Raw genomic sequence first — 14,694 nt, forward strand, 5'->3', positions numbered from 1 at the left:
TGAGAAGATCAAACATTTAAATCTCAATCTCTCTCTCTCTCTCTGGGTTTGAGGCTTCATGGTTCAAGCATGTCGATTCGGTACGTTCTGATAATGAAAAAAAATATCGAATTTTCATTATCGAGTTTTTTCCATAGTACTATTAAAGGGGAAAAAAGATATAATAGTATTTCATATACATGTAGTCTAACCATGTATCAGATATACTGCTTCTGACAAAAATAATACTTTCAAAGCTGGACTTTTTCTTCGGGAAAACAGTATAAAGTGCGGTAAACGCATGCACGGATTCATATCCGTTTTAAATACATTCTTCTCGCGCATGCACTGTATATGTGATACAATTGAAGATCTCATAACATAAATCTTCACTTGTTTGTGTTATGCATAAAGAAAATTCCTGCATTAGTTTGGAACATATTTTATGAACCAAACCAAGGCGTTTAGAACTTTTTTTCGTATAACTTAGTAGTTCCTCTCTTTACATTTATCAAAAACGCAACGCGCATAATCCCTGCATAACCTGAAAGACAGTTTGCGTTTTATAGAGTCGTCTCTCTTTGGAGGTAGATGCTTTTTGAACTGACGCCATTTTGCAGATCCCGCCAGGCCGGATTTGTCAAGGTATTACATTGTATGGTTTTTATCCAACGAGTTGTACGTTTTTGATCCCAGAGTCTTGGCGAGGGGATAGAAAACACATAGCGAGATGAATAAAATCATATACCATTGCAAATCATGAGAGATTATTTTTTCAATAGTTTTTACCCCGTCCTTTTAGTTAAAATTCAATCTTTTCTATATACATTATAGTTATGAAGCACAAAACATTTGCTTCAAAATGTCAGCAATATTGCGTATGAAAAAAAGTGTTTGAATCCGTGTAGGAGTCGGTACGTATGAATTACAAAGCAATTTTTTTTTAAATCCCTAATGTAAAAAGTGTTTAGCTTTCGTCCATATGGTCTCCAAAACGTTTAACACCCATCAATCTGCAAGAAGCCATTGTTTTTCTCCAATATCCCTTGATTCCGTTTTATTTTAGTATGGAATGGTATTTAGAAATCTTGCCACAAGACAGATCTATTGGCATCTATTGGAAGGATGCAAGAAAGAATTCGTTCTTTTCGCTCTTCCATACAAACTCCAGTTATTTTATTTCCGAAATTTGTTTGTACTTTTAAAGAGTCCGTGCATATTGGCTTTCGGCAGGGAGAAAAAAAACCTGGGAGATTTATGAATTTGTTGAAGAAGAAAGAAATTGCTGTTGTCAAAACTGATGAATTCTGAGAATTCACTTTGCATTTGTTTAACGATGCCTCGCTTTATTCAGTCTCATCAGAGAGTGATTTGGACCCCCTTAAATCTCATTTAGTGACGTATGCACTCCTCCAGACGGTACATTGTTCCAGACGATCATGAACAGGTTTTTGAGAACTCGAGCACTTCAATTTCACATGATCCGTCTTTGTACTTTTCTTTAAAATGTAACAATATATGACAACAAAAGTAAAATAATAAACTTGAAATTCCTTTATACCGTATCAGCGCAAGTTAGATTCTGTAACTAAAGACGCTCAAAGAAGAGCTAGTGCAGTATTAATTTTGCATAAAAAATTAAGAGATAATCAATTAAAACTTTTTACCAAACAATTAGGATAAGTTTCAAATTTTGACAATTTAATGTAAGAAAAATATTACAGAATTTTTTTTTTAAATACGCAATTGCATCTTTGTATCAACAATATCATGCTAGCATTCGAGGCAACAAACTGCTGTTCGAAAAAAAAACTATCGTTTACTTTTGAGTAATGGTAATGTGAAAGTTTACTGTAAACAAATTTTCATTCAAAGCGAGTTCAATTTCCGAGTCAAATGGGATAACTTTGTTTGCAGTGACTTATTTCCGCGATAAAACCAATTAAGATAAACTAATATATAATTTAGAACGTTTTTAGGACTGATCCGCGGCAAGAAAATCTGACGACAATAATTTTCTCGCGAACCGCGCAAATTTTTTTCCGCACGAAATAAAGATTGGTTTACAGTTTAAAGTTTTTGTTACATTATTACATTACATATTACATATTCAAAACAAGTAACCATAATGCAGAATGTCTTACTTTAATTTTAATTCAAATGTTTTGAATATTACACTTAATTACAAAATAAACTGTAAGTTAATATCTACACATAAAACTTGTTATGATGTTTATTGCTGGAAACAACAACAGTAGATTGACAACAACAACATAATGCTAATATGTGTCAAACGAAACATCACGTTGAAGACAACTACATGCAGAGCTATATAACAACTAGATGTAATATTTTACTTTAATAAGACAACAAATATATAAATACAACTACAAATATATTCAAATATATTCAATATCAGCATGGAACACCGGCGGTATAAAAACAACGGTACGCAACCGCACCGTTTGACCAAAAAACTAAATCAAGCCCGATATTTGAGAAAAACATTATCTTACAAGGGAAAAAACACAAAAACACATTCAAAATGCACACAAGGCACATTGTAATGGTACCGATAATTATCGACCACTTTTGTTAAACAACGGCAAAACTAGCATGCAAGACAGTATAGATATAGAATAAAGGTTTATTGTATTGGCAAATTTTAATCCATAATTCTGATCATTTTTAAATCATTACAATCATCAAATTATTGAAAAATGATCTTAGCTTGTTTGTTACGAAGAAAGTTTATATGTCGTTTATGTTGATATACTATCATTCGACCACCAGTTAATTTCTCTTGAAGTTGATTCGTCCTCGTTCGCTCCCTCATTTTTACTCTCTTTCTACATGTATATATAATGTTGACTCTCTGACCCTTCTCTCTCTCTCTCTCTCTCTCTCTCTCTCTCTCTCTCTCTCTCTCTCTCTCTCTCTCTCTCTCTGCTGTAAAGTACAGTTTTTAAATGGAAAGTTAATCTCAAAATAATTTGCTACGAATATTTTGAATTCATCTACAAGACAACAGAGCTGCAGGGGCGCTTTATAGTTCATATTTTTATATTTATATATCATAAAAAATGGTGTTTAAAACAAAAAAATTCAAATAGGATGGTGGAATTTTCGAAACCGAAAACGTGTATGATAACAGGTATATGCTTTCTCGTTTTTCATTTTATTTCTAGAGGAATGATAGCTAGTCTAAGCGCTTTTTTTTCAATTCTGCATCTGGGTAATTTGAACCTAGATTCTTGAACCGAGATAGTCGATATCTGTCAAATAAGCAATGCACACTTTCTACAACCTTGCAGATTTGTATCTACAGTTAGTGTGCACTCATCACGGCCATTTGTTAAATAGGAGAGAGAGAGAGAGAGAGAGAGAGAGAGAGAGAGAGAGAGAGAGAGAGAGAGAGAGAGAGAGAGAGAGAGAGAGAGAGAGAGACACAGAGAATGAGGGAATGAATGAAGGAGAGAAAGAGACAGACATACAGACTGTGTCAGAGGCGGAAAATGATAGACAGTTAAAAAAGAGACAATGAGAACGTGAGAGAGAGAGGCAGAGAGAGAGACAGGCAGACAGACAAACAGACAGACAGACTGAGAGAGACAGAGAGACAGACAGAATGAAAGAGAATAAGAGAGAATGAGAGAGAGAGAAAGAAATTCGGTGAATCTTATCCCACTCAATTTCATCACATCAACCAAATTCGTCTGTAAGACCTTGGAGATTATTTTCCCACTTGAGATTTACAGCAGATAATGTCAAAAGGGTCACGATGAGCCGTCAGTTTAACTCGAAATGCAACAAATTATTGGCAAAACGTTTTATTACGGAACCATTCAGTCCAAGACGCAATCTTTTTTTTCTCCGTTCTTGGTATGTTAATGATATTTGGACGAAATTGTTGGAGCTTTAGTAGACCTTTTTTATAGAAGACAAGGTGCGAGATAAGGTGCAGGCAGTAATCGATGTCTTTAGAACATTTTGTACAGAATTTCCAAAATATATAGGGCACCATTTTGCTACACGGTCTATTACACCTTGTTCTATGATACACCCAACATAACATCTACGTACATATGTACCTCTGCACTCACGCGCGCATGTCAGCATCCTTGATGAACTCTAGATCCGTACCCCTTATACTTAACGTCTATCGTCTCTTACCATCAGTTTCATGTACATAAAACATGCGCCAACCACCTTTCCTCACGGCCAACTTAACCTCGCGGCCAACATAAATAAAAAAATTTGATACGATTCAAAAAAAATTCGTCAATTTGAAAACCTTTACAGTATAGTTAATATTTTTTTTACCATATATCATGTATGATCTTCATGAATCTATTCAGAAAAACATAGTTTGTTTCGTATCAGAAAGTTTTATAACAGTATAAAATATGTTGACTTTGGGTCTCCATAATATCACTTCATTCAAATCACTTCAAGTCAAATTGTCTGTGAAATAATATAATCCTTGGTGAAATAAATGAAAGTATAATAGTGATGTAACACTATTTTGGAGAGAAAGGGTATTATGAGTGAATTTCGAGCAAGCCAATTTTATTGAGGTCTAATTTGATAAACGCTTCGCTGTATTCAAAGCATTGAAACTGTGCCACCTCGCCTATGCTCTATTAAGTTTTGATAGCTGTTAAATGCATTATTTAAATCAAAGAATTTGGTAAAGTGCTCGTAGTCAAACTTCGATAAAATTCACATATTTTTCTTACTGGCGTATTCATGAGTTGGATAAAGTACTTTTGCAGATATTTATGATATTATAGCATAAAACAAAGAGTGCATTTGTCGGTTTACATTTCTCACCCAAACAATGGCTTGATTCCGTGCATTTAATAGTACCTGTTCTTTAGCTGCCTATAGAGTGAGACGAAGTCTGTTCATTTTCTTTCTTCAAAGAGAGAGCGTCTCGCTTTCTTTCTTTCGTTAGCATGTAAATTTCATTGAGTGAGTGAGGTCTTGACTCGTGACGTCACAAACGGTGCCGGGAATCAATATTAGAAATGTCGTCCTTAATCACGTTTGCCATTCAGTCTCATTTTGCGCTTTAAGGGTCTCTCTTTCTCAAGCGTCTGGGATATTAATTTTCATGGATGACCTTGTAGAATTTTGCCTAATATTTTTCGTTAAAGGTCGCAGACGAACAAAATTAGCGGTAATCAGCTGTCACGAACATCTTCCGGAATTATAGTGAACAGATTTCACACACTCCGAACCCGACCTTCAATTGCAACAGTTCAGCCAAACAAAATCTGAAAACAGTTACATCCTATGTTTACCTTTACCCAATTAAGACTCGGATAAAAAATTCTTCATTTTTTTTTCTTTTAGAGATTGTTTACAACATTGAAGAACGGTTTGCTTCGAATTCCTGTTGCCATTCTGTGTATACTGCACCATATCTCGTTTTAAAAGTACAAAATGTAGATAAGACTGCATCCTTTGATAGTTAACATACCCCTGATAAACTATCATGATTGTAAACACTCTAGTTTAATAAAGAGCTAATTGCTTTAAATTCCGCAATTCATCTTGGTACAATTTCGGGTTTTTTTTTACTGTTTCAATGCGAGCCTTGAGTAACCAATAATTCTTCCGCAAATTTGAATTCAGGGCTAAGCCTTACATTTCATGTTCAGAATAGAAACGAATTGTACAGTCACGATATACACATGTACGCGGATCAGAAATCTCAAATCTCTATTGCAAATACTTCTAATGCTGTAACTTTGGAAGAGTACTGTGGTTTCATCAATATTCGTTGAATACTAATTTTCGTGGATTTCGTTTTTAAGTTGATCCACAAAATTAAATGTTCATTGAAATGCAATTTCTATTAACATTTTGTATTGATGGGATCATTGGTCGCAAATTTACATACATGTACATGTATCCCTGAAACTGTGATTTTCACTTTATCCACGAAAATCGATACCCTTGAATATTAATGAAACCACAGTAATGCTTTTGGTATATGCCACAGAGCAATGTAACTCATGAACTGGTGAGCGATGTTTATGGAACGCCATGGCTGCCTTATGTTAGATGATTTTATTAAATGCTGTGGGTCTATTATTATATGCTGTGGTTCTATAATTATATGCTGTGGGTTCAATTATATGCTGTGGGTTCATAATTATATGCTGTGGGTCTATAATTATATGCTGTGGTTCTATTATTATATGCTGTGGTTCTATAATTATATGCTGTGGGTCTATTATTATATGCTGTGGTTCTATAATTATATGCTGTGGGTCTATTATTATATGCTGTGGGTTCAATTATATGCTGTGGGTTCATAATTATATGCTGTGGGTCTATAATTATATGCTGTGGGTCTATTATTATATGCTGTGGGTTCATAATTATATGCTGTGGGTTCATAATTATATGCTGTGGTTTCATTATCATATGCTGTGGGTTCATTATTATATGCTGTGGTTTCATTATTATATGCTGTGGTTTCATAATTATATGCTGTGGTTTCATAATTATATGCTGTGGTTTCATTATTATATGCTGTGGGTTCATTATTATATGCTGTGGGTTCATAATTATATGCTGTGGGTTCAATAAAAAATGATTTAAATACTGAGTATGCAAAATTGATTTCTTGTTTTATTTACTATTATCAACTATAATAATTTAAGCTTTACTAATAATAGTTGATGTTTAAGGTTTTTTAAAGGGAGTGTGCTATTAAAAATCAACTACAAGCTTGAGAATCTATACCGTCATTTGAGAGTACGTTACTGAAAGTCCAAGTAGCTCAAAAAATTCTATGTCTCGGCATCTCTCTTAGCGCAGCCGTACGTGTTTGCTCACGAATTCTATCAGGACAAATTTTTATGCGTCCGAATCGTATATTGGTTTTGTCCTGTTTGTCTGTCTGTTGTCAACTTTAACCTTCGCCATAACTTTTGAACCATAGGAGAAAGAGACTTCGTATTTGGTATGCATATTTTGATTTTAATTTGATAATTTGTTTGCCCCCTAAATGCACCGTTACTGTATTTCTTTTATGGATCCGCCATAATATTTTTATAAAGAGAGTGAGAAAATTCTGATCTTAAATTCATGCATGTCATTTGATAAATTATGAGTAGTTCTTAAAAGGGAAAAAAGCCAAGTTAACCAAAATAAATACAAGATGTGTTTGTGAAAAACTATGTACCCCCAAATCCTTGATGACAGTGGCATAAAATACCGCAAAATCGAATCTATGTTGGATTTCCGGGCATTGGGCGAGGCTGAATGCACATCTCTATTTCAGTTCCTCAAACAAATAACAGATAGTGTTTTCAACATTGCGTACATGTATAGAAAAGGTAACGCACCATAAAATTGTGTCCTGATAGAATTCGTGAGCAAACACGTACGGCTGCGCTAAGAGAGATGCCGAGACATAGAATTTTTCGAGCTACTTGGACTTTCAGTAACGTACTCTCAAATGACGGCATAGATTCTCAAGCTTGTACATGTACTTGATTTTTAATAGTGTACTCCCTTTAAAGAATCTTAAACATCAACGATTAATAGTAAAGCTTAAATTATTTTAGTTGATAATAGTAAATAAAACAAGAAATCAATTTTGCATACTCAGTATTTTAATCATTTTTTATTGTAGTAAAAAAAATAAAAGATTTAAAATACAAACACATTTTCTGCTTTGTCTGAAAGTATGCTATTGATAAATTGAAACAAGATGTGTTTGTGAAACACTATGCGCCCGGCGACAACATAGTTCTGAAAAGCATATGGGTCTCAGTCAAGGTCACACGACCATTGGTGTCAGCTGAAAGTGCTTGTAAATGTAAACTCCAAAACGAGAAATCCGGATTCTAATAGCTAGTTTCGAATAAACCTACAGCATATATAAGTATGAACCCACAGCATATAATAATGAACCACAGCATAAAATTATGAACCCACAGCATATAATTATGAACCCACAGCATATAGTTATGAAACCACAGCATATAATTATGAACCCACAGCATATAATAATGAAACCACAGCATATAATAATGAAACCACAGCATATAATAATGAACCCACAGCATATAATTATGAACCCACAGCATATAATAATAGACCCACAGCATATAATTATAGACCCACAGCATATAATTATAGACCCACAGCATATTATTGAACCCACAGCATATAATTATGAAGAACCCACAGCATATAATAATAGACCCACAGCGTATAATTATATAACCACAGCATATAATAATAGAACCACAACATATAATTATAGAACCACAGCATATAATTATAAAACCACAGCATATAATAATAGACCCACAGCATATAATTATAGAACCACAGCATATAATAATAGACCCACAGCATATAATAATAGACCCACAGCATATAATTATAGACCCACAGCATATAATTATAGACCCACAGCATATAATTATAGAACCACAGCATATAATAATGGACCCACAGCATATAATGAAATCATCTAACATAAGGCAGCCATGGCGTTCCATAGATGTTAATCTTAGAGGTTGTTTGTTGTGGTGGTTGTATTGCTATTTTATGGCGGTTGTTGTCATAAGGGTAAATAGTTTTTTTTTGTATTTTAGAGATATTTTAATGTTTGATGTTTATTTTAAGAGGGGGGGGGGGTGTATATTTTTTGTCTTCTCGTACGAATTTATTAAATCATGTTAAGATTGTGTTTTTCTTCTAATATGTACTTTGTTGTCACGGTTGATTTTGTTGTTGACACTTTGCACTTTGTGCAAGTAGGATTGGAGAGAGAGAGGTGACAACCGCTAAAAATCTATACATGCAAACTTAATCTGAACGACCAAAAAAAATTGTGAACCATATTATGAAGGGTACTTTGTACTTTGAATTTTAGGCAATTACGATTGGTGCTCTGTTTTTCGGATAGTGCAATTTTTTAAAGTAAAAGATGTTTAGCATGGATTATTAGGTAACGTCTAATGTAGAAAGTCTTAGAACATTAACTACATGTAAGGGAGCAATTTTTGTTATTCAGTGTCTTGAGTGCTTTGGTCCATGCTTTCGAGTTTTTTGAGGTTTTGAGTTTTTGAGGATGTGGTTTTGTTTTACGGTTTTGTGGAATTAACTTTGGTGTTGTTTTAATATGAGTTTTATGTTAAAAATTCATATACAATACATGCAAATGTACTGTAGTTTTGTGGACTTTAATTTCGTTTTTAGTGCTGTATTTTTAAGAATGTTTGAGATTACCGACTTTTTTTCCTTGTTAAAAGGAGCTGTAGATGAGGTTTTTCAATATTGTATCTTAGTTTTATCAGTATTTGATATTGAGGTTTGGTTTTCCATCTTAAGATGTAAGTGGGTTAAGCAAGGTACTTGAATTGTTCCTCTTGTCTTTTGTTTTTTTTTGTTTTGTTTGGTTTTTTTTTGATAGTTTGTTGAAAATAATGGTTTCCGTAATTTAAAGTTTAAAACCACAATTATTTCTGCAATGTGCTTTACTACTGAAATGCTCTTATGTTTTGTAACATGATACCTCTTTTCTTTCAGCATTTTTTTTCTAAAACTCATTAAACTTTGGAAACATTTTACGTTAGAGGATGAAAGTTAAAATCGTCATTTTTTCCATTTCTCAGACGTTGTAAAAATGTGGAATTTTTAATGGAGGATCTGTTCAAAAGAGATAAAAAATTTGCGATTTTTTTTCCATTCTAAACTTTTTCAAATTTACATTTGATTGCCTTCATATTAAGGAGGCTGAACAGCCAACAAATTACCCATCAGATATCGATCTACCTTAAATTTGTAGGTATTTTTGTTTAGCTATCAACTATTATTTACTAATAATAAAGAAAAATCCTAATAATAGTATATATTTTAATTTTAAATTTCGAGTATTTTCCTATGCATATTTATTGCGTGGACCCTGAGGTCCACGCAGAAAATATATAAGCGAGGTTAAACCGGATGCTATGGGGAAATTCAGCCTGCGCATGAGCTAGCCTGGTTTCTGTGCGTAATGGGTAGCTCAGGGAACCAGGCTAGCACAGGTTTATCTGAATCGGGATCGGGATTCCGTGCCATATGCACACATAAGTTCAAAGGCGCTGTAATTGTAAAGTTGTCGGTAAACAGTACAGAAAAAAGTATTCCTTTTAAAGAAATGATTGGCATGTGATTTGAACTATCAGTGTTTTGAAATAAGTTAATGTTATGCCGAAACTACAACATGCATCAAATAGCATAATTTGCAATGTTTTGTTGTTTTCCGAATACTGACACATGTAACTTAACTTTACTTTTATAGTAGGCGAGGCTAGAGAACTTCCCGATTGAATTTTTTAAGCATTTAAGTATGATTGAATAATTATGTCAATGTAGAAAAGTTTAAATCTCAAGAAAAATGTATTAAAATATGAATTTTTTATTTTACACAAAGCTGTCACTGCCTAGTTAACAAAGTAGTGCGAATCGTAATGTGTGCGCAAATAGTAGAATTCACCGAATGCCTGATATTAAACATGCAAACTTCATTCATAGATAGATCATAATTATTTTAGAAGTATGAACCCTATAATTCTGAGATAAAAAGTCAGGGCTATACATACATGTATACGTAATACAACGTACAAATTTAGTGGTTAAAAGCAGAGGGCTAGAGTCGGTGGAATCTCTGATAATCTTAAGGCTTTCACGTTTTCGTTGGAAACACATGCAAATGGTCCACGTATTGTAGTCCTTTTTTAAAGGACAGCAACTTGTAGAAAGCTTTTTCTGAAAGAGATCAATTAAGTCTAAAAACGGCCTTGACCCACACGCCCTCTTAATTCTATGCACACACGTTTCCTTCAAAGACAAACAAATATGTAATTGGATTTCCCATTAGAAACTATTTTCGTCATATTTACAAGTCAATACATGTGTCTCTCGAATATTCTATGCACACACGTTTCTTCAAAGAAAAACAAATATGTAATTGGATTTCCCATTGGAAACTATTTTCGTCATATTTACAAGTCAATACATGTGTGTCTCTCGAATATGACTACATATTTTAAATAGATACGATGTTAGTAAATTGCTGGTTTTTTAAGAGGGCTAAATTGCCATGGCTATTATATTTAAAATATTTTGATTTCCTTAAAAAGAAGAGTTTTGTATAAAGATATAAAAAAAAAAACATACGCGATTTTGGGCGTCACTTTTAAAAACTTAAATTGTACCATAAGAAAAACTATTACGAATGATTATGTGTGGTCCTTTGACTTTTTTGTGCGAAATATATCTTAAAAAACAGATACATACATTGTATGGGATCCCTGCTTCAAAAAAAATATAGTAGAAATAACTACCGTAATGATTAACAGTTACTCATTAACCGATTTTTGCTTAAATTTTTTTTTCTTTGCTCTTATATTGAAGTGTAGATTGACACTTGGCAGACAGCAATCACAAAGAACGGGGTTCCCGTAAATTGCTTCGACTTACTATATTGTATAAAACACTCAAAAACTAAACAATGTAAGTCTTATGTAATCGTGCTCATAATTCTTGCGTTCTCTTACGATACGTCAAACATATTACGATTTAATATCAGGAATAATGTATCACGAAATCTGTATACGTGTTCAATAGAATAAGATCAGATATATTCTACAACAGCTTTCCGGATTTCGTCTATCTTCGATGGCACGATTTTGGTTCAGTAGGTACAGATCACTCTGGGTTATTTTTTTCTCAACCGGAAGAAATTAACATTCAAGAATGCTAACATATACCTCGTTACTCCGTTCCTATCATTCCACTCCACATAAGCGATCTTATGTAACTGGAAAAATTCCTGTATTTACCTAAACAATAAATAAACAAACCGAAAGTTGGAAGTGATGACGTCATAGACTTTGCACTTTTCTAATAGGAGGAAAAAAAGAACTATTTTCCGAAGAATTTTATATAGGAATGGTTATTTAAGACCCTTCCAAACAAACCCTGACAAGTATATTGGGCAAATGGAAACAGAACGAATTGATGATGAACGTGAAGAGGTTTTCATTTGCACGTGGTATGAACGCGCCATTAACTATGTAAATGACTCGAACACTCAGATGTTTTCACAATTTGAAACAAATTAACATTTTCTCATTTTTTTTTTCTCTCTATTTTCTATTATATCATTTCAAAGTTCAATAAATTAATGAAAAAAAAATGATTATGTAACAAAGAATATATAACCCAAAGAATTTCAAAGAAATCCATAAGAAATCCTTCGTAATTGTCCGTGTAAAAGATATTTTTTTTTGGGGGGGGGGAGGGGTGGGGGAGTGGGGGAAGGGTTAAGTTAAAAGATCCCATATTCAGCAAATGAGCATAATATTAGCTGTTCGTCGTGCTTTAAATATAATATTTGAAATGTATTTTTACTAAATGTTGTTTTGGTAGAAGAAGGTTATTTCCTGTTATTTTGAAGTAACATAGATTTTTTTTAAAAATGATAAGCAATTTAAAAATGTATTTCACTTCTATCTCATTCGGGTCTAGATTTCGTTCGTCATCGCGAAAAGCGAATTTAAGCTTGCCTGGATAAGAGGTCCAAGATCTGAAAATACATGTATGTACATGTATTTGAAAAGACCTGAGTAAGTATATACACATGTTGTTGAATGAATTCAGTTCATTATCATTCAGCAAACCTCGACCGATTCCGACACTAAGATGAGATACTGTAAACAGGCAAACATTCGCCCTTGTTTTATTTTCGCCCCTTTCGCCCTCGTTGTCAGTGAGCGAATTTATGGCTGGACGTTTCGCCCTCGTTGCCAGCGGGATAATGTATGACTGGACGAATTGACAAAATTCTCAAATGATCTTCCTTTTAACACAATTGTATCTGGGCAGATTCAAAACGTTGCGAGACCGTTCAGTTGCGATTGTAGAAGGGTCTAGTTTTATATTTTAACGCAATTATTAAATGTCAATGTATCTTCTATTTCTTCCTAATACTGAGTAGGGCTCTTCAAAGAGCATTAACACGTATACAAAGAGAGAGTTACTTTGTATTAAAATAATTTAATGCGACTGAAAAACATTGAATGCCATCATAACTTGCTATTGAGGTCGCATTATAACGTAACCTTGTTTATAAATCAAGCCGTCTTCCTAGCTACCATTATGCAACATCGAGGTCAGTTCATGGAGCATCTTCTTATGATCGAGGTCTGTTCATCGAGGTCAACTGCATTACTGAATGAATCTTTCGATCGAAATTCTTACGCGTGAGACAAAATGTACATTCTTGAATTAACAGGTCGAACTGTATTAAATGTATGTTTGCATCTCTTTAGGTAAATGAATTGAAATAAAACTGAGTAAAATGTTATATACATGTAAATACTAAACCAAAGCTTCAAGTTTTTATAGGAACTACTTATGCAAGCGGAATGTGTGCGCACGTGAAAGCATTTGCCGGATGCCTCATATGGACACAACAGTGATCGGCCGAAGCCGATCACAAAAATGAACACGGGGCGAAAATAAGCCAGTATACATAACCAGGGCCGAGGTGTGCCGAGTGGTCCTCTGATAAGCCCATGTTGACAATAAACTACTCGTAAAGTTGACACTAGTTTAGTTTACTGAAAGGGATTGACCTTAAAATAAACGCAGCTTTGGTTTTCTAATGGAAGAAAGGTTAGGGATTTTGGACTTCGTTTGAAAAGTTTGCACCTCCTGGTCACGTTCGCACAAACTGAATTGGTTTTAATTTAAACTTTCTTTTTTGGTATTCCATTACAGTTTACAATCACGTTCTAGCACCAAGTTAAAAAATCCAGATGTTGGCGCTGTTTGAGAGCGTATTCTACCCAAAATAATGAAGGAATGATGAAATTTCACTTAAACTATTAGAATATATCAACGGACGCGTCAAGTAAGGGAATCTGTTGTGGGTTAAATTGGCATCTAGGAATAAGACCGAAACTTGCAATCTGGAATTCAGCAGACTAAAAGATATTCTTGAACCTTAAGTCTATCATTGTTCATCTAAGTTTGAAATCTTTCGGAAATTTTTCAAAGTACTTAAAACGATATGTCGAAAATGCCTTTTATTTTTTCGCGGCGTTTTCATAAAAAAATCAGTTCGCATTTCAGAAATGCATTCCATACTGCATGACCTTGATTTATTAACGGGGGTTAAGCAAGAAAAATTAGTTCATTCACAAATGTTCAAAGAAAGGCAGTGCATTGATTTTTGATTAAAGTATTAATTGAATTATAACATATCAGATTTAATTAGTGCTGTTTTTGTTATATCAGATTTTTACGCTGTAAACCTTACTATACAGAATTCTGTGAATTCGGAAAGCATCTCGAACAATTAAGATTTTCGACAGATTGGGGTACCGGATGTTACGTTGCACATCAAAACAAGAAAATAACGAAGCATGTTTTTTAAGATCTTTAATATTTTTAGTACCATGGTTGCTGAATCGTCAAAATACTGAAACACCAACTCACCAGTGAAATATGTCAACAATTCAAAACTTCAACCGTTTTAATTTGCGCTATCTCCTCTGGTGCATAAACAAGTCATCAATATAACTTAAACCCAGAAAAAAATGATCTGCCCTCGACCGCAGAAGTGTTTATTTTGCCGTATTTACCGCGCGCACTAAGCTAAAAAAAGCAAAAATTCAATAACTGTCC

This window comes from Magallana gigas, chromosome 10 (assembly GCF_963853765.1).
Source record: "Magallana gigas chromosome 10, xbMagGiga1.1, whole genome shotgun sequence".
NCBI lineage: Eukaryota > Metazoa > Mollusca > Bivalvia > Ostreida > Ostreidae > Magallana > Magallana gigas.